This window comes from Falco peregrinus, chromosome 6, assembly GCF_023634155.1.
Source record: "Falco peregrinus isolate bFalPer1 chromosome 6, bFalPer1.pri, whole genome shotgun sequence".
NCBI lineage: Eukaryota > Metazoa > Chordata > Aves > Falconiformes > Falconidae > Falco > Falco peregrinus.
In genome coordinates, this window is record NC_073726.1 from 8,478,622 (window position 1) to 8,499,033 (window position 20,412).

General features: G+C 41.9%; 1 protein-coding gene across 4 annotated transcripts in view; it reads right to left on the reverse strand.

The window, feature by feature from the left end:
- PLXNB2 (plexin B2) overlaps nt 1-20,412 on the reverse strand; it is a 268,020-nt gene that overhangs the window by 132,064 nt on the left and 115,544 nt on the right. Inside the window, exon 1 of one of the 4 annotated variants that reach the window (XM_055807635.1) lies at nt 16,677-16,691. The exons of the other annotated variants lie outside the window; for them this stretch is intronic. The gene's annotated coding sequence lies outside the window, so the exon portion shown is untranslated. Of the gene's footprint in view, nt 1-16,676; nt 16,692-20,412 lie in introns of those variants that run through there. 4 annotated transcript variants of the gene reach the window in all.

The window sequence follows — 20,412 nt, forward strand, 5'->3', positions numbered from 1 at the left end:
AGCTGCAGAATACTAACTCCATATTTTTGAAGTTAAATCATTGCCAAATTCTGCTTTCAAGCACCAGTTGCCCAGAATAAGGCTAAAGAACTTCCTGAAACAACTATATTTAAATTATCGATTAAACCCACTTGGAATATTATGATTAAAATCAATTAGTTAATGCAAACAGATCTACAAACCCGAAACACAGTTACAGCAAAAGAAATTTATTGGCTGATGAATAATTAATACAGCTCTTGATTTGTTTCACCTCCTGTGCCAAGTAGCACAAAAGTCATTAATACAAGCGGATTGCAGAGCTAACAGAGATCATTACACATTTATAATCACTAAACTGTTTAAGTGGAAAGTTTGCAGGGCAAAAAAACCCCCCTGCAATATCAGGTTCAGAACAAACTAAACCCCAGAATTTTGCCCGTCTCCAAGAAACAACAGCGGAAAGAAAAGGAGAGCTGCATCTTAGGCTTCTTTGCTGTAGGTAAGCCACAAGATCTGTCGTCAGCTCTAATAAGTGAGGTACTTCTCTGAAACCTCTTTCTTCAGACCTGTGAGTAAGATTCATGAATGTAGCTGGCCTGACTGCCCTCCTGTTTCTGGAGGCAAAACTACCGCAGCTTGGCCAGTTACCTCCATGTGCTTACCATGAAGGCACTGTGCTTTTGTATCTACACATGCACTTTCTCCTCTCAGCCACCGAAAGAAGCATGTTACAGGTCCCTTGGCAAAGTACCATTCTTTAAAAAACAGTAGTTTTTGGTAAATAACACACAGATTTCCTGATCCCGAATCCCCTGGTGCGGGAATTACCAGAACAACATACCTCATTAAACAGTGCTCCAGTGACGTAAGATGATGTCAACGAAAGAACAGTGTAAATGATTAATTGCCGCAAAACTAAAAACTTTGTATGTTTAATTTATAACATTCCTTAAATCAATTACTTGGGTTGGAGTGGGTGGGAATCAGTGGGGTGAAACACAAGCAAACAGTCGCTGTCATGTTGCTGGACTGCGGCTACTCCACTTCCTACTTAAACACTTCTTTCCAGCTAAACCTTTACACCATTTCAGAGAAAAAGTGCTATTCGTACATGTTTGTTTTTAGTTTCAAAAGGACTCAGACTATCTCTCCAAAGAAACGTCAGAGATTAAAAAAGTAACCATGGTGGGAGAACATTAATTTCCTTTTAAATGTTGAATTACACAAAGAAGTTAAGAAATGAGGTAGGTGTTTTATCAAAGAGCTTCCTGCATGCTCTGTTACCAGCTCCTCAGTGTAAGGCAACAATGGGGATATTTTCACACTGTGAAAACACTGCAACATATTTCTGCTCCAAATGGGAGGTGCACTTGCCTCCCTCCATACACAACATACCTTCTCCTTCCCTCATTAAAATACTCTCGTTGCTCTTTTTTTTTTTGGAGCTTTTCCCCCATAGCCTTCTCTGTGTCCTGTCTGGTGAAAACATAGAGTGCAACCTGTAACATTAGACTTGAACTTTCTATATCCTGACATCAGCAAACTCAAAAACCTAGACAAAACAAGCTGTCCCATTTCTAGACATTGTCTGTGCACTGATCTCAGAATTGAAACCCTTTCTGGTAACTAATGATAAATCATAGAATCATAGAATCATTTAGGTTGGAAAAGACCTTTGAGACCAAGTCCAGCCATTAACCCAGGACTGGACTGCCAAGTCCATCACTAAATCATACCACTAAGCACTACATCTACGCATATTACAAGTATCTCCAGGGATGGTGATTCCACCATCTCCCTGGCAGCCTGTTCTAGTGCTTCAACACCCTTTCAGGGAAGAATTTTTTTCCGAATATCTAATCTACACCTCCCCTGCCATAACTTGAGGCTGTTTCCTCTTATCTTGTCACAAGTTATACGGGAGAAGAGACCTACCTCCACCTGCCTGCAACCTCCTTTTGGGTAGCTGTACAGAGTAGTGAGGTCCCCCAGTGTAAGAGTCGGTCTAAAGAGAACAATATTGTCTCATCATTGCCAACAGAGACCTGGAGATGGAATGTGGTCCTCATGGACACCAAGACACAAAGACCCTGGGAAAGAGAACTGCATGGTACGAGGAGTACTATGCCGCTCCCTGCTACCTGGGACTGAAAGGAGCAACTACACCCTGGGAAGGAGAACTGCACGGTACGAGGAGTACTATGCCGCTCCCTGCAACCTGGGATTGAAAGGAACAACTACAATAAGGCTGCATAACAGCTGTCCAGAAGATGGATCACAACCGTGGTCATAACAACGAACCAGAAAACATAAACTTCAGGTGAACTTTCTTCATTATAATATCATTATAATACAAAAACACACCTCCTGGTCTGAAGCTACCCGCCTCTGAGGCAAACCATGCCTCGGGCACTCGTCTTTGGACACGCATGATAACCTGGCTCGAGAAGGTGGAGACTGGTAACAATCCATGAACCAGAGGAGGAGTGAGGTGTGTTGCTTGGCATAAAAAGACGCCTTCTTGGCAACTGAACTTTGGAGATCTTCCCTACCAAGGATGATGACGATCAGAAGGACTGGCGGGATGCTGCCTGAACCTGGGACCATAGAAAAGCCTTGGACCCGTGATGGTAGCTATAATCCTCCTTCCTTTTCTTTTTACTTTACCTTTTATTCACTTCCTGTCTTTCTACGTATCGCAAGCTGCTTTATGGGCAAACAATAAAATTGTGCTGTTTAATTGAAGCGTAACCCCCTGGCATGGTCACCTTGATTTTTGCACTTCGAGATCATAGTTAACGAACTATCACAAGTCCACTGAGTGGACCGTGACACCCAAGTCTCCCTTTCTACAGGCTAAACAACCCCAGTTCCCTCAGCCGCTCCTCATAAGACTTGTGCTCCAGACCCCTGACCAGCTTCGCTGCCCTTCTCTGGACACGCTGCAGCATCTCAACATCTTCCTTGCAGTGAGGGGCCCAGAACTGCACACAGTATTCGAGGAGCAGCCTCACCAGTGCCCAGTACGGGGGGACAATGGCTTCCCTGGTCCTGCTGGCCACGCTGTTTCTGATACAAGCCAGGATGCTGTTGGCTGCCTTGGCCACCTGGGCACACTGCCGGCTCATGTTCAGCTGGCTGTCAACCAGCACCTCCAGGACCTTTTCCACTAGGCCACCTTTCCCTTTTTCCAGCCACTCTGCCCCAAGCCTGTAGCGCTGCGTGGGGTTGCTGTGACCCAAGTGCAGGACCCGGCACTGAGCCTTGTTGAGCCTCCTACCATTGGCCTCAGCCCATCGGCCCAGCCTGCCCAGACCCCTCTGCAGAGCCTGCCTGCCCTCAAGCACATCAACACGCCCCGGCCCAGCTTGGTGTCATCTGCAAACTTCCTGAGGGTGCCCTCGGTCCCCTCATCCAGATCCTTGATAAAGGCATTAAACAGGGCTGGCCCCAACACTGAGCCCTGGGGAACGGCACTTGTGACCGGCCACCAGCCAGATGTAACTCCATTCGCCACCACTCTCTGGGCTCGGCCAGCCAGCCAGTTTTTCACCCAGGGGAGGACATGCCTGTTCAAGCCATAACGGCCAGTTTCTCCAGGAGAATGCTGTGGGAAATGGTGTCAAAGACTTTACTAGAGTGCAGGTAGACAACATCCACTGCCTTTCCCTCATCCACTGAGTGGGTCACCTTGTCCTAGAAGGAGATGAGGTTCAGTAAGGAGGACCGCCTTTCGTGAACCCATGCTGACTGGGCCTCATCAGCTGGTTGTCCTGTACATGCCACGTGATGGCACTCAGGGTGATTGGCTCCATAAACTTCCCCAGCACTGAAGTCAGGCTGACAGGCCTGTTCTTCCCTGGATCCTCCTGCTGGCCCTTCTCGTAGATGGGCGTCACATTTGCTAACCGCTCCTGGGACCTCCCTGGTTAGCCATGACTGCTGATAAATGATTGAAAGTAGCCTGGGGAATGCATCCATGAGCTCCCTCAGTACCCTTGGGTGGGTCCCTTATGGCCCCATAGACTTGTGCACATCCAAGTAGAGCAGCGGGTTACTAACTGTTTCTTCCTGGACTGTGGGGACTTTGTTCTGCCCCTCCTCATCCCTGTTTACCTGGGGCTGAGTACCCAGAATGAGGCTGGTCTTGTTATTAAAGACTGAGGCAAGGAAAGCATTGAGTACCTCAGCCTTTTCCTCATCTGCAGCAATGTTCCCTGCCACACCCAATAAAGGATGAAGATTAACTTTGGCACTTCTTTTGTTTCTAAAGTAGTTGTAAAAACATTTTTTGTTATCTTTTATGGCAGTGGCCAGCCTGAGTTCTAGCTGGGCTCTCACCTCTCTAATCTTCGCCCTGCATAACCTCAAGACATCCTTATAGCCCTCCAGAGTTGCCTGCCCCTTCTTCCAAAGGTCATAAACTCTCATTTTTTACCTGAGTTCCAGCCAAAGCTGTCTGTTGAGCCAGGCTGGTCTTCTCCCATGTTGGCTCATCTTTCGGCACATGGAGACGGCCTGCTCCTGTGCCTTTAAGACTACCTTCTTGAAGAATTTCAAGCCTTCCTGGACCCCTTGGCCCTTTAGAACCATCTCCCAAGGGAATAATGCAACTTCCTCTATGATAAACGACGTAACTTTATGAAAACTATGTGCTAACACATCGGTGGCAGTGCATGCTGGTGGAAGGCATACAGTTGGGAAAAGCGCAAAAGTCTGTTTTGACCCAGCAAGCAGACGTTAGCCCACTGTGTCATGCAAAGCCTGTTTTGCCTTGCCTGGGACTGTTTCATACATGGATAAAGCACAGCCAGAAAACTCATCTTCAATCCCGAGGGCAACTGTGGCTTTGCACAGAGCATCCCAGAAGAAGAGTACCATTTGCCTACTAGTGGTTTATGGCTAATGGCTAATCACCCCTGCCTCTCAGCTGATACTAAAGCAGTTACGTGGCTTACAGAATTGGTTTGTCACTGCTAACCTGGGGGTATGTCCCATGCCGCAGGGCACAGTGTGGACAGCCTTAGAGAAACAGGGCTCCAGTTCTCACCTGGTGAGCAGTCAGACCCCTCCTGCCCTGATGTACCCTGATGTACCCATCCTGCTGAGTATGACAGCAAGGCAGGGTGGCTGGTTCTTGAGACCAGCCACTCACCAACAGCTGAGAACAGGCTTATCTTTCACACCATTTAAAACTGGGAAATCACATTTATACAGGTCCAGCCTCTCAGGTTAGCTTCATTTGTTTTGTTGAGAACATGAAATACATACAGTCTTGCCAGACAAGCCATTTGCAGGGCAGGGATAAAATCCTGATGTCTTTGCAAATAAATGGTAAAATCCTGAGCCTGAGATGCACATGGTTTCACTCCCTGGATCTTCACACTGGTTTCTCTCCTTACATAAAGGGAGTGTCATCTCATAGGAATTCACTTTGTGGGGTGGGAAGTACCTCTTAGGGTACTGGAAATGAAGGATTTTCCATCCTGGGAATGACCTGCCTTCCTTAGAGCACCTCTGCTTGCTGGGTCAAAACAGACATTTGTGCTTTTCCCAACTGTATGCCTTCCACCAGCATGCACTGCCACGGATGTGTTAGCACACAGTTTTCATACCTTTCGAACAGATGGAAGTTTTGGGATGAATTACACTTGGTTTCACAGTCAGCTTAATCCCAGGCACAGTGTTATCACCACAGACAAAAAATCCCACAGATCTGCTTCATATGCCCGTAAGGTTTGCTCTGCCTTTGCACTGTTGAAGTACTCAGTGGACAACATGGTGGCTTAAATATTCCCCAAACAAGGCAGACTTTTTAAAAAGCAGCACTAGTTCACTCTAAGGGAAAAATGAACCTTTGACTGAGAAACGCTCTTTACTTCACTGCATTTGGGCCTCAGTGGCTGAAGAGTTGCATGTAGGAAGTGTGACCTGAAAGTAAAGCCAGGAAGGCGATGCCATGGTTTTACTGGCATGAAACCTACTACTTTTGTAGTCTATGGCGAAAGAAGTGCTTGACATATTATGGTGTGGAACATGCCTGTATAGCCTATGGTCATAAACTGGCCGATTTTGATAGCTGGGTGTAAGCAGTAACCAAGTTAACTAGAAACAAGTAGTTTTGCCTCTAATTACAAAGTGTTACAGTGCAGTGATATCCTGCGTGAATGTGACAGTTTTTCCCCCTCTGTAAAGAAGCTGCAGATTTTCTCAATAGTTCCTCTTGTTAGCAATAGTGTGCTAAGACACTGCTTGTGATACAGCCTTGTGCCATAGGACACACAGCACCCCATGGCAAAGTCACCTTTAATTGGCATGCCTATCTATTGATCTCACCTCTGAACTCACCAAACAAAAGAAAGCATTAATCCAGATCTTCAAGAATTCAATAGTCATTTAAGCAGAAGGTCAGGTACCTAATGGGCTGTCAAGTTCAGGCTGTCAATCTGCCCATCTTCCCAGCTGCCCTAGTTCCCAGGTCTTGACTGATGGTCCTTGGCAGCTGGGTACTTTATTTTCTGGCCAAAGTGCTATGAAAGCCTGAGCACAGGCAACTACTTTGCAAATTTAAGTTGGGATGACAAATTCTGCCTTCCTTGAAGGAGAGAGGTAAAAGAACCCAAACAACAGCCATGAAAAGGTACACAGCAAGGCCTGAAAAATACATTAAGGATGCTATTTGTCCTGTGTCACTGGCACAGTTTAATAAAACATAAATATGCTTTCAGATGTCTGCATCGTGCTTTTTGATCTGAACTTTACTATGATTGCAATAGTTTTAGAATACCTCATAGCAAGGATAATTGTGTGTAAACGCCGGGTAACACTGATAAAGGTAGCATGCATGGTTGGACACATTTCCCAGATCTTTTTCAGTGCCACAGGTTAGCAGTGATTTTGAAAACTACAGCCTGCAATGCAGGAATGTTGCTACAGCTCCCAGAATTTTCCAGGAGGTACACAAAGAGGAGGGAGTCCTTTCCAGATTCGTTGGGACACGGCCTGCTGTGCATACTTGCTTTTGAACAGTCTCGTAAAACCGAAACATTTTTTTCCAAACAGATCACAGGTCACGTAAGCTTCCCAAGGGATATATTGGTTACAGATGTTTTCATGTAATAAAATATTCCACTCAACTGCAGTATTTCTAACTGATAATGCTAAAACTAAATTACCCTTGTCTAATGGTTATGTCCCCAATGCACTCCTTACCATGGTAAACACTGGCTCATTTGTTACCATTTAGCCAACATAATATTTAAATTTTTTATAACAACATGCCACAAAGACAATGTATTTCAAGTAAGCAAGACCTGCAATGTAAGTTTGAACTTAAAAAAAAAAATATTTAAAATTAATTCTTTTCATATTTGTAGAATAAATTATACCTTTCAGTTTCAGTATTATCATATCAATTTGCATTTAAAAGTTATCTCATTTTTTAAACATGAGTAATTTTAATAATTTTCCAAGATTTCACTCTTGAAATTGGAATTATTAGGAAAAAAAAAAGCACTCCTTGATTGTCTGAATGGTATGGGGCTAATAATGAAACATTCAATTAGATTTCCTCCTGGCAGAGGCATTAGGAAAGGAAAGGTCATTGTGATGGTATCTCTAAAATGATTGAGTAGTTAAAAAAAAAAAAAAAAAAAAAAAGAGAAAAGAGTGAGAAGGCAATGACTGTCTTTTCAAAATATGCTTACAATATAGCACTAACAAATATGGCTATGAAAAAGAAAAAAAAATGAAAAAGGGAACTTAATTAGTCTGCTACGGTAACAAGGAGCCTCCCTCACACCAGGGAAGCTTGTGCTGTTGTACTGTACTACTTCATTAAGAACAATGGAACAAAGTGACTGTTGATGTGGTATCACTGTTTCTATGTTGCTGCTTCAAGGATAAAGTCAACCTGTTCCGATCACATTTTACAAAGACTGGAAACATAGCAGGGACAGAGCTGTTTTCTGAGGAGGGAGATATAAGCTACCTTAGCACAACTGGTGTTACATGAAAAGTAGAACCTGGCCATTTTTAGGAAAATGTGGAAGTTAGTAAAACTTGGAAGTAGGATGTTTAGACTGGATCAAAAAAAACCATTCTTTTCCAAACTCTACAATTCCATGAGTCAGGTATTCACTGCTCCAATGCTGATGTTCAACGTTTAGTAAAATATTGTATCCTTTCTGAGCTAACTGTAGTCACCAACCTCGATAAGCAATTTTTGCAGCTACCAAATTCAAATGTATGCTTGTGCTTGGTAAAGTAAGACAACATTACTTCGTGTTGCTGCAATGGTCAGAAGCATGTTTTAAAGACTTGCTAGGGGCCGGGGGAAATGGGAGAATTTCCCTCCACTCCCCAGTCCCAACTGAAAGGACAATTTAATCTCCACCAAATCACTCAGGGGAAAAAATGTCATCCAGATCTATGGAGATGCTTCCTAAACACAACAGGGCTGAATCTGACCTAAAGGGTTATACAGCATTTAGAAGAGTTGGACTTTGCTTGGTTCAAAGCAATGAGCCAGGAAAACTTTACCCAGCAGACATTTCTACCATAGTCCTGCTAGTCTGCCTATCATTCTACTTCTCATTGTCATATTTGATTAGCTGTATATTTATTCTTAGGCTGCTGTGGTAATTAAGATTGCTAGCATGTAAGGGAGGCAATAATGGTTCTCTGATGGCTCCGGTATTTGGGAGGGAGGTCATGCAGCATGTGAAACACGAAGCAACAGCCCTGCCCTCCTGGCTCAAGATAACATCCAGGACAGGAACAAAGCACAGCATTGTGACTTTCTGAAAAAAAGTACAATCCAGTTTTTCTAAGCAGATGCTCTCACACAGAAAACAGAAGCCCAATCTGCTGATATCTGAATTTTTTTAAATTGCTTTAGCAGTTTTTAGGGTAGTATGACTAAGCAGCAGTAAGAGCAGTGGTTGCTGTGCATCAGTGACTTGAAAACACATGAGTCTTGCAAACTTGGATGCTCCTTTCCTCTTCCCTTAAACTGCCTCTAGCACGGTAACACCCAGCAATGTGCAGATGTAAACCCTTTGAGATCTGGCATACTGGGAAAAGGACTAGTTTTTTTTGGAATCAAAATCCCCTGGACTCAGCAGCAGACCTGATCTCCCAGTGCTGTGCCTAGGAGCTGTGTTCCTGCTGGTCAGCAGGACACTGCCCATCAAGGACCAGCTAACACAAAGCCTTCCATGACTTCCCCTTTTCCCTTGTTATTTTTGCTGTCTGCCACAAAAAAAAAACCCTCAGCTAGCTGACAGTACTCCTCGGGCAGCAAATCCCTATTTATTTTAGTGCACGCATAATGTTGGTAGCAGCAAAAAGCACAAATACAACAACCTTGAAGCACATCCATGGGAGGGGGCATAAGGATAGCAAAACTCTTGAGAGATTCTGCAACTCCTGACACACATATGAATGTGCAGCTTGCAGGGTGAAAAAATGTTATTTTGAATTCACTTTTGGTATGTTTTGTGATATCTTTGTCTTGCCCTGGTTGCTTAAGGGTATCACCCAGAAAACACAGCTAACTAAGATGCTCAACAGTGTATTTGTCTGTTGCTCATCTGCCTCCTTTTCCTGGCCCCTTTATCTACACAGTCAGTATCATATCCAAAACCGCACACTGGCTTCCCTGAATGTTTTACTTTTCAAATAAAAGCCTAATTAACTCACCCTTTATTTTAAACCATCATAGGCAGCAAAAAGCTCCAATTAAAAATGGAATGTCTACTAATTTAAGCCCAAAGGTCTGTTAAGGCAACTTTCATGAATCCTAAAAATAGAAATGCATTCATAATTTTTTCCTCACTTTAATTAGGCTTTTTTTTTTTTTGGCTCAAATTTAAATATCCCTCTGCAGTATCTTCAACTGCATTGCAGCAGTAGGAACCCCACGCACAACACAAGAATCGTAAGATGAAAGATGACTTGCCTTTTTAATTCTTCCACTCAAGAGAGGAGTGTAAAGTGGAGGCATGCATCCCACAAAATAGAAGTGTTGCAATTAAATAGGAGAGACATCAGAAAGAGCGGACTCCCAGAACCAATTGAAACTTCTGGCTGATTTGTGCATAGAGAGATCTTGGTCCTTCTCTAATCTATAGTCTTAAGGGATGTGGAAGAAAATAGCATTGTGGCAGTCAAGGTGAAGGTGATATAACTAATGTTATAGCAGCCAGACTAAGGGCAAGTCAGTTCGGAGTGAACTGAAAAATATGCTCTATGGGGCTCTTTGAATGACATTACTTATAGCAGTCACAGAATGCAAGGTCATGCTGCTTCAAATACAGGTTAAACTTGTAAGGTGGTGAACTAATCTGGAAAGCAGCAACTTGAAGAATGACTTCAGGGCCACGGTGAGCTGCAACTAAAACTCTGGCAGGGATGCAGTGGCTAAGACGATTAATGAGATCTTTCAGTACATGAGCTAGGGGAAGACACAAAGCAGAAAACATCATTGTAGCACTTCAGAGGAGCATTATTAGGAGCAGATGAAGTTGAGGTTATCCAGGGCAACAGAGTAGTAAGCAGAACAATGTTAAGTGCTAGTTATGGACGTGCTGCCTGCTTTGCCTATGACAGAGCCAAGTTTCCTCCTGTTACTGCTGGCAGAAGTGGTGATGGGAAGCGATGTAGGAACCAGCTCCTCCCAGCCCTGGCCACACTCTCTTCCTTCCCTCTTCCATAGCTGGGATAGCAAGCCCAGATCTCCAGGGTGAACTGATTCTACCCTTATCCTGAAGCAAAAAAATTTCAGTTTCTTTTACATTGCTGAGATGCCTGGGACTGGTTCTGTCACTTCATACAGCATTACTGAAATGATTACAAGCATACATGTCCATGTCCAGCATCCATACTGCACAAAAGATGTTGACAAATTGGGAAGGATTCAGGATGCAGCTGCAAGAAGGATTCAGACTCAGGGGAAGATGCCCTAAAGCAAGAGCCAGAAGTAATTCAGTCTATTTATTTCCACAAAGAGAAAGTTCAGAATGGCTTGATCACAGTCCATAAATACTTAGATCAGTGAAAGACATTTAATAAAGGGCAGAACAACATACAGAGCTGAAAAATGGAACTCTGAGGCAAAATTCAAGCTAAAAATGAGGGGGAAGTGTTAGAAATGAATGCAATTAAGTCACTGGAACCTTTTACATTTGCACGCAGTAAATTTGCCATCACCTAAAGTCTTTTAAGAAAAATTGAGATTGGATGTCATTTTAAAATGATATTATCTAGCTCAAGCAGAACTTGCAGGCTGAGTGAAGTGGTGAATTTGTACAAGCATATAATACTATAGCTGAGCAACCTAGATGATCATAACGTTACAAAACCCGTGAGCGTATATTTATTTCTTGAGTGGGACTACAATATTCAATTTTTCCTGTGTCTGCTTGAAATGAATACATTAGCTTTGCTGAACCCAAAACTTGAGCCTTCTGCTGTAGAAGTGGTACATGTCCAGTTTCCTTCTCTTTAGACACTGCGAAGAAGCAACCCAAATACCCATGACTAACTGTAAGTGAACACAGTGAATTTGAAGACAAGAAGGTGATTATAAGGCTTTCAAGAAGCTCCCCTAATCCAGGAGCCTGAAAGCACTGGCATGCTTTCCAGGGGCATTTCCAAATAACCTTGGATCGTTCCAGCATATGGGATTAGATGGAGGGCAGGAGCTTACCAGCTAGAGCACCCTGGTAAGCAGGACAGTACAGGAGATATCTTAGTCTTTAAACACTTGTTGGCCACCGAACAGGCAAACAGTTTCACCAGGAGTGCGACACGGAAGAACTGGGCAAAGCAGGATAGCCTGGATATATCCAGGTTTAAGATAGTTAAATCCCATACCTTTGAAATGCACTGTAAAATTACCACACACTTCAGTTTAATAAAGGTATTAACATCTCAGAGTGATATTATGTGATGGCAGCATTTCCTAGCAGTACATGAGCTTTAGGAATGATGCCTTGATGTGGACAGGAGACAGACTCAAAAAAGGCACATTCTCCTCTCCGGTTCACCTCCTCTGCTGAATTGTTTGCAAACCCATAGTCCTTTCTTCTCTCCACCAGCATAAGGGGAATTTACTGTCTTTATGATCTCAGGATGGAAAAATATTAATCAGAAACAGCAGCAACAATTTCTTTTTCTTCTCGAATCTGTGTGGCATTAAGTATAATTACATAAATAACTGGAATGGCAGAAACAGACAATTGCTGGCTTTGTATGGGTATTGGAAAAGATTATACTGTTTTTATCATGTCTCTCAAATAATGGGTATCTTCCAAGTCTACTGTCAAGGAGACTGCTTGCTGCTTTAATACTGATGTGAAAATAATCTTGTAAAAATACTGAGAGAGGGTCTTTCCACATACTTTCCGCCAGGAAAGATTACTTAAATAAACCGTTTAACCTGCTATTGACCTAAAACCTAGTTACATAAATGTTTTAAAAATTACTTATCCATCTTGAGCAGATAAAAGTAATCTAGTGAAGTCAAGGATAACGTAGGAAGTCCCTTAATGATGGCTGCATTCTCTGTAGCCACTATTAGCATATGATTTTTCTGCTGGCAAAGCAGATACAAACGAGCTGCAAGCACACAGGCGCAGGATAGATCTTCCGCTTTGCAAAGGGCTGGAAAGAGACAGATACACATAAAGAAAGAGTGAAAACCTTCAAAGAGTTCTTACAAGGAGAACCTCAACTATTTTCCCCCCAGGTTTTCCATTATAAACATTGCTATATTTTTTTTTAAACCAATAGTAAAAAAGAGGCCATATGGAAGCTGAATATGGAGGATGTGTCTACCAATACCTCAGCTAACATCATCCCAAAGTCATTAAAACCAAGTTCATAAAACACTTCCTCCAGATTGTGGGACAAATGCTCAAAACCGACTGAGACAAATCATACCCAGTTCAGCATGGATGTGCTAGAGAAACGAAGTGTTACAGGTACCCCACTGTAATGTGGGCAAGGAGGACAGTGTGTTTATCAAGCCTAATGAAGGCCACCCCAGGAAGGCAGACACCAGCTTGCTTCATCTACCAAAAGTCCGTGATCTTTAGCATGCTGGGTTTGCTGGCGGTGCGAGTGACCACCCCACTCAGTAGTATGTAGTGAGAACAGCCTCCTGGGTGTCTCAGCTCTCTGCCCCTGCAATCAGGGCCGTGATGCCAGATGTAAGTTTGGAAGTCTTCGTTATTTTGTCTGACAGCGTAAATGTTAACGTTTTTTCATGAACTGAACCAGTCATTTGCTCTGCTGCACACTTTCACCACCTGCCTGCATCAGGCATGTAGGATGGGATGCTTGTGTTTCAGTGACTGGAGCCAGCATGTATGTAAAGCTTTAGCTGCTATAGTATTATCCAAACCTTTGGACTGTGTGCTTTCTTTTTTTTTTTTTTTTTTTCCATCCCCTTCCCCACTTTAAGGAAACAGCACCTTTTCTACAGGGCCAAACACAGCTACATGGTCCACAGCAGCACGCTGGAAATGGTTAGAATGCTGTTAACATTGCCCATGCAACCCAAAGGGCTGCAGCTGCCCCGGGAGGTATTTTCTGGCCGTACACCTGCCCAAATGCTGCAGCGATGAAGACTGAGGCCCAATACCATTTTTTCCAAACATGTAGATAATTTTCCCTTCTAATTCCTTCGAGAGGGTTGTATTTTTTTAAAAAAATCTCATTAATAAATTTGTAATCTCACCAGCCACATATATTTCCACCTCCTGAAGTGTTAAAAGAAAAAATACACCAGCTCTTGATACTTCTGTCAATAAAGAGCACACTCAGGATCAAAGGAATAAAAATGCTAATTATGGTGCACTCTGTAACACCTCTCTCCCGAGCCAAGTGCCCTGATTAAGTTAACCATCGTGCTAATTATAATAGTGTTTAGCACAGCTGGGCCCAAAGAAAAGCCACCCTCTACCAGAGTATGGCTACCAGCCTTACAATGAGATCAAGCATATTTATGCTGTAATAGAAACTTGCCTATGATCCACAGAATAGCCATTGCTAATTTTAAATATTCAAAACCTTGTTCAGTTTCTTTTAACATAAAAAAAAAAAATAATTGTGGACATTAAGAAAAATATTGGGTGGGTTGCTGTGTTGGGGTTTTTTTTGTTGTTGTTTGTTTGGGGTTTTTTTGTCATGAAAACAATGCTGGGGTCAGAAGCTTATTGCTCAGAAATTAAGTTACTGGCTCCTAAGGGAATATACAGCAAGATAACACATCTTTGCAATTTAAAGGGGAGCCCCACTCTTCTGCCTTTTCTCCGTCAATACCACATGGCTGTGAAGTATGCTGGTGATGAGAGAGGAAGGCCACTGTACTCTACACTTTCATTTAAAATGGAATGAAGTAGCATGCAATTACTGACAAAACCACCTGCCACATTTCAGCAGCACATTTGGATGGAGAATGGGGCAATAGTACTGGTGAAAAATGATGGCTGAGTCTAAGTGAAAGTTAATCCTCCCCATTGATTCCATGGAGGGGAGAAAAGTATAATAAATCAATAAATCACTGCAGCTCAAAAAATTGTGTCTTCAGTGGATGCTTACAATCCTTGTTGCACATAGCGTAATTGGAAGAAAGAGATTTTTAAATGCTTATGTAGTTATAACCATATCTTCCATTCATCGCTTCCCTCCTTGAAGAATTCATCAGCATTTACTGGCAGTACCTTCCAGTGCACCTGATTGCAGGATAAGCACTACTTACCACAAAGCAGCTAAAGGGTAAGAAAATTACCTTCACTTCAGTATCACTCCTCAAAATGGCTGTTTTGTACTTACTCAGCCTCCCTGAGACTTTGAGTAGCAGCAGATGAGCAGACTGTTTCTCAACATGAATTCAATAATTAACTCTGAATTAAACAAGTCATCTAAACACAATGATGCAACTAATACTCCTGAGTGGATACATACTTTTCAAATTCCAGGTGTATTCAAAGTACTCCTGGTTTCACTGCACAGATTCAGCAGTCATCAACACTCTTGTTATGGGGCACTTTCCCATTCACTATTCATGTACTGCATTGGCTCACTTAATTATACACAAACACACACATATATATTAATAAATACAGCACTGGTTTAGGTAAATTGATAATCTTCACCTAAATTCTGTACTGCTTTGATAGGGTGGTAAAAGTTTAAGGGCCTTTAATCTACTGTCTGGGCAAAGAGGCTTATTTCTGCTCTGGTTTGGAAGGGAGAGAGGAGAGGTTCTTCAGGGGGAAACCCCAGTATATCGGCTGAACTGTTAGAGAAGGTCAAAACCTGGGAACAGTACCCCTTAAAAGGGTGAAGACTACAGATATCCTGTTGCTAGTATCATTATCAAGAAAACAAGTATCACAACACTATGTAGCACTAAACCTCTAGGACAGAAGTCAATGCTATTTCAGGGGCCTGTGGATGGGGCTTCGAGCTGCTCATGAGGGATTTCAGTCTGTCACACTCATAATAGATAAACAGCAATACAGTGAAAATCAGGGCATTTGAATCCTCTACTTTTTCACTGATGTCCTCGGATACGTGACCATGTAAACAAGTAGAATCCGATGTGCTTCCCACATTCCTGGAGTCACAGAACCTTCTAGATGTGGCTGTTTCACTCCAGCACCTTATCTGCATGCCTTCGTATGGGTGGGGGAGATGGGTATGGGAGGAAATACAGGGAGGGAAGAGCAATGTCTCACCATCTCCCAGTCCCTCCCTCTCTCAGCTGGTAACTGGCAATAGCCAAGCCCTATGGAAAGAATCACCGTATTATAGGGTGTAAGCCGAGACTACAGCTGGCTGGTGAAGAGTAAAGCACAAGACTGGTTATTTGGCTATTAGGGTATTACTCACTGCATACAGTTAGGGTGACAATACTATTGTATATTGTATATATCTTCCACTGCTTAGGTAAGCTCTAACATTAATTCTTATTTACTGTTTGCATTTCACGCCAAATTAATTTCCACTCTATGCATGCATACTTCCAGGGCAGGTGGAGAAAAGATTATGCAGTAGATACTCAGGTAATAGGGTGATGTGCATAACACGGAAAAAATGGTGAAATAATAGAGGAAGTAGAAGACTAAATTGCATACTATAACATTAAGAAAGATAGTTTCCTATATGGGTGTTTGCATTGCCTACACCCAAAATATTCAGGAATTATAGGTCACATCCTGCTGTTACCTCTCCTATAACCCATTCCAAAGCACTAAGAACCTGTCAGTAGAAAATGCAAAGCAAACTAAACAGATCTGCCTAGTTTCTTTTTCCTGAGTTTTATTACAACAGCGCCTTTTGACAGAGAAAGAAGTGCTGCAGTAAAAATCAACACTGTTATATACTTCCTAATTATCTCTCTTTATGGTAAAGTCATCAGAGAAGCTATTAAATCATGGTCACCAAAATATTTGGATTTGGCTGTTTTATAATATTAGTTGCACAAACTTTAACTCTTGAAATAATATCAGCTAATGATATGTGCTTCACTTGGGAGTCAAACACTTAAAGTAGAAAGCTGGTGTCTGACAAATTGAAAGCAATTTCACATTGAAGTAAATTAAACAAAATTTCCCAGATGTTGCTATAAGAGACTCAAGGAGGTGAAATGAAAGTCACTGCTGATGCATTCAGACACTTACCATACAGTTCCCAGGAAGGAAGCATTTTAAAAGGAAACTGCGAGAAAAGGAGAAATCAGAGGTGAGAAGTTTATAAACTCACTGACAGGCTTAATCAGAGCATCTTGTGGCTCTGTGTCATTTCACAGGGAGCGGTCCAAATTTGTGTATGGGAAACGCTACATAAACACTAGAGTGAAATCAGTCTTGTTCAAAAGGTGTTGGGTAGTCAGAAGGAGCTGCTCCTCACTTCCAGGTCAGGTGAAAGAAGATGAAAAGCAGGATTTGCAGCCCTACCTTTAATACTAGTTAGTTTTCAGTACTTTGCTGTGGCAGATCTCAAAACACACCTAGGATCCAGAAAACTCAACCTCTCCGGAAAACCCAACCTCTCCTCTCCCTTAAAAGCAGGTTTTCCGGTACATAGAAACATATATAATTGACTTAAGCAAATGTCAAGAGCTATCAGCATCCTTGCATGAAAACCCTCAGGAATACTTTTCTGTTCCTACTTACCCAATTATTGCAACTCTACTTGAATAACATGTCCTTCTACCATACCTCAAATTGAGTAAAGAGCCCACAAGTTTAGGAGAATAGGGAGGAAAAGAAGTTTACAATCACTCCTTTATTACTAGATCTGAGAGAAGCCTATATGCTCACCTCTCATCTATCAGTTGCAGAGGAAAGCCCATGCACGGGGTGCACAAGCACAGCAGTGCCTACAGACCAGCAGACAGTGTTTTTCCTCTCAGGGTGATCACGTAGTTTCCATATTCTCTGCACTTTTGGTTTCCTCATCCAGCTCTCCATCTAGATCCCTGGAGGTATTTGAGTTACTATTCCTTCTAAATGTTAGCAACGTGGAAGAAAGAAAACTTGCTCCGTGTTTGACTCGTCTTCAGTATCACTCACAGATCAGGGTTTTACCCTATGGATTTGCAAGACCTGTTTGTATTGAACAATGAAGCTGACTATGCACACCTGTTTTGTTAACGTAGCCATTATATTTTCCTTAGTCCCCCCTTTTATTTTGCATGTTCCCCTAAATTGTCATCCAATAAATTAGAAAAATTGTTTTATTAAAAGTAGTGATTATGTAAAGTTTATCCTCTTATTGATTACAGATTTTCTACAGTTTACTTGGAAATCCACTGTAAAGCCCAACAGATACCAACTCTTTATGCTAGACTAACAAAAGCATCTGTTCCGTTGTCATCTGGTGACCAAGGCAATATATATCAGAGGAAAAATACAAGAAAAATAATTGAAAAGTACCAGGGGGTCCATTTTTCAGGGGAAAAAAAACAAACAACAAAACCCCAACACTTCAAACTCTATAATGGAATACCATGGAAGAAGAAATAAAGAGTTATAAAATCCCAAACCAAAAAATCTTTGATAGTCATGTAAAAAGCTAAATATTTTGTCTAGACTGCTAGTGCTGCAACACTATGTTCAGATTCTTGGGACATACAAATATTACTCTCTTAACTTTAGAAAGACTGATAACTTTCTAAATTTGGTAGCTACAGACAGAGCATAATAAAACATTATAAACTTCAGGTGTGGATTTCAAAACCTTTTGGTAGGCAGGTTGACCAACTGCTCTATAAATACCTTTATTTATGCTCTATAAATACCTTTATTTATGCTCTATAAATACCTTGAGTTTCACACTGTCTTTGGCTATATTCAGTGGTATAACAGTAACAGCTAAACCACAATGCTGGAATATTAAACTAGCCCCTTCCTTTAACTGCAAGAAAAAAAGAATTCTGACACACACCCACCCACCTTCCTTGTTTTTTTTAAATCTATAAGACAGTAAGAGAAAACTATTCCAAACGAAGCCCTCACCAACAGCTCCAACTCCATAAATATCAGCAATCCTGGATGCTATTGCAGGCCCCTCCTGTGAGACCCAACTCCAGGCCAATACTCATTCGTTTCACATTGCTCAAGCACAAATATGAATTACTGGGGTTTGCAACTAACTGTATCACACAGGAGTGGGTCACTTAGTGTTCCACAAAGGGACGGAGGGAAGCAGCCACAAACCTATTCTGCCACCTCCCTTTCCCTTTTTAAGATTTCAGAAACAAGCCTCACTACCAAAGGATCCAAAATTTATCCAAATTGAAAATGACTGCTTTGGCCCACTTTGTAAGAAAGAAAAGCTAACCATGTAACAGTGGATACACCAGCTCTTTCTCCACAATTATCTCTTAATGTGTTTTGTCAATGAAAGAAACCATGTTGTTTCCAAATATTTCATTCCAGTACAGCAGTTCAGTACAACAGACACAAGCCACTTTCTCTAACACAACCTGAAGCTGAGAAAGAAGTGTTTTTGAACAGGAGGAACACACACAAACATGCAGAAAAGAAGTAAGACAGAAGGCGAGACCCCTAAAACTTTTCACAGTGCTATGAATCATTGTTTTCAAAGTGTGCAACACTGGTTATAAGGGTGATTCACACTTAGTGATAGTTCGAAGTGCCAATAGTGAACAAATTTAAGCCATATAACAAAATACTAATTTTTGACATTTTAAAGCTCTTAAAAACAGGAGACCCCACATTTATGTATTTAGGATAATTATGTTTTTGCACAGTCTCCTCCTCACTGTCGTAATTTATTAAGGAAGGAAAAATATCACAGAGGATGGCACTGAGCAAAACTGAAACCTACAAGTATGTTTCCTTTTGATGGCAACTTTTTTTTGGCTTGGGTGCATTCCCTTTAACATTATGCTCTGAAAGCTGCCATGAATACACCACCATAATGGATGAAAAGGTGACCTTGGTGAAACGAAACAAGAAAATTTTGGTCTCTGGTACTAAGACCTATAAATTCATTTCTGTGCTTTAGCTAGGCTATACAAAGTTCATACACATAGAGGAAGGGCATTACTCTCAGATAACAGAAAAAAGAATGAAAGCAAGAACAAAAATTGAAGACTTCAGTGAAAACTTTAGTCTGGACAAACAAGTAGCTCATTTTACCTCCGAAAAGGTTAAGGTCACCAGACTAGCGCTCACAAATTCTTACCACAGCGACAAAAGAATACACCACAAAGCCTGTAGCGCACGTATCACAATTGGCAGCTGGCTTGAAAATGCTCGAGTTCAATTGACGATGAAGAATGAATTACCCTTATGTTTGAACAAAAAAAACCCACCCTAACCTGATCTCACCAGGCCAGAAGCACAACCACATTCCAGGCGCGATGTGTGACAGCACACAGAAAGCAAGTTTCAATTTATTCTGCGCATTTGAGCACACACAAAAGCCTATATGGTTCTCATTAAAATAAAAGATATCTCCAGACTTCTGAAAGAGCAGAGTGATTTAGGTTCTTACTCTCATGCAGTTGAAATAACTTTCCCATTTGTTGTGCTCCCTCCTGGATCTAGGATTTAAGTCCCCTATACTATTTTCATACTATAAACAACCACCAGTAGATTAAATATCTTCCCTTATTCCTTCCACTCACTTCCCCGCCCCCCCCCCCCCCCCCCCCCCCCCCAATGGACATTTCTTTGAGAAAGACCAACAAAGCATTCTCTCTGAAAGAAAGAGCACTGCAGATACACACCATTTTCAGCAACGACATTCAGATCTAACTCCACAGAGTTTACTTAGATTAGCTTAACAATGTTCTCAAAAAGGAGCTATAAACCTTTCATGAAGGGTAGCTTTAGTGGTGGAAGAAGTTTAGCAAGTGCATTCATAGGGACCGGTGTCTTTGGG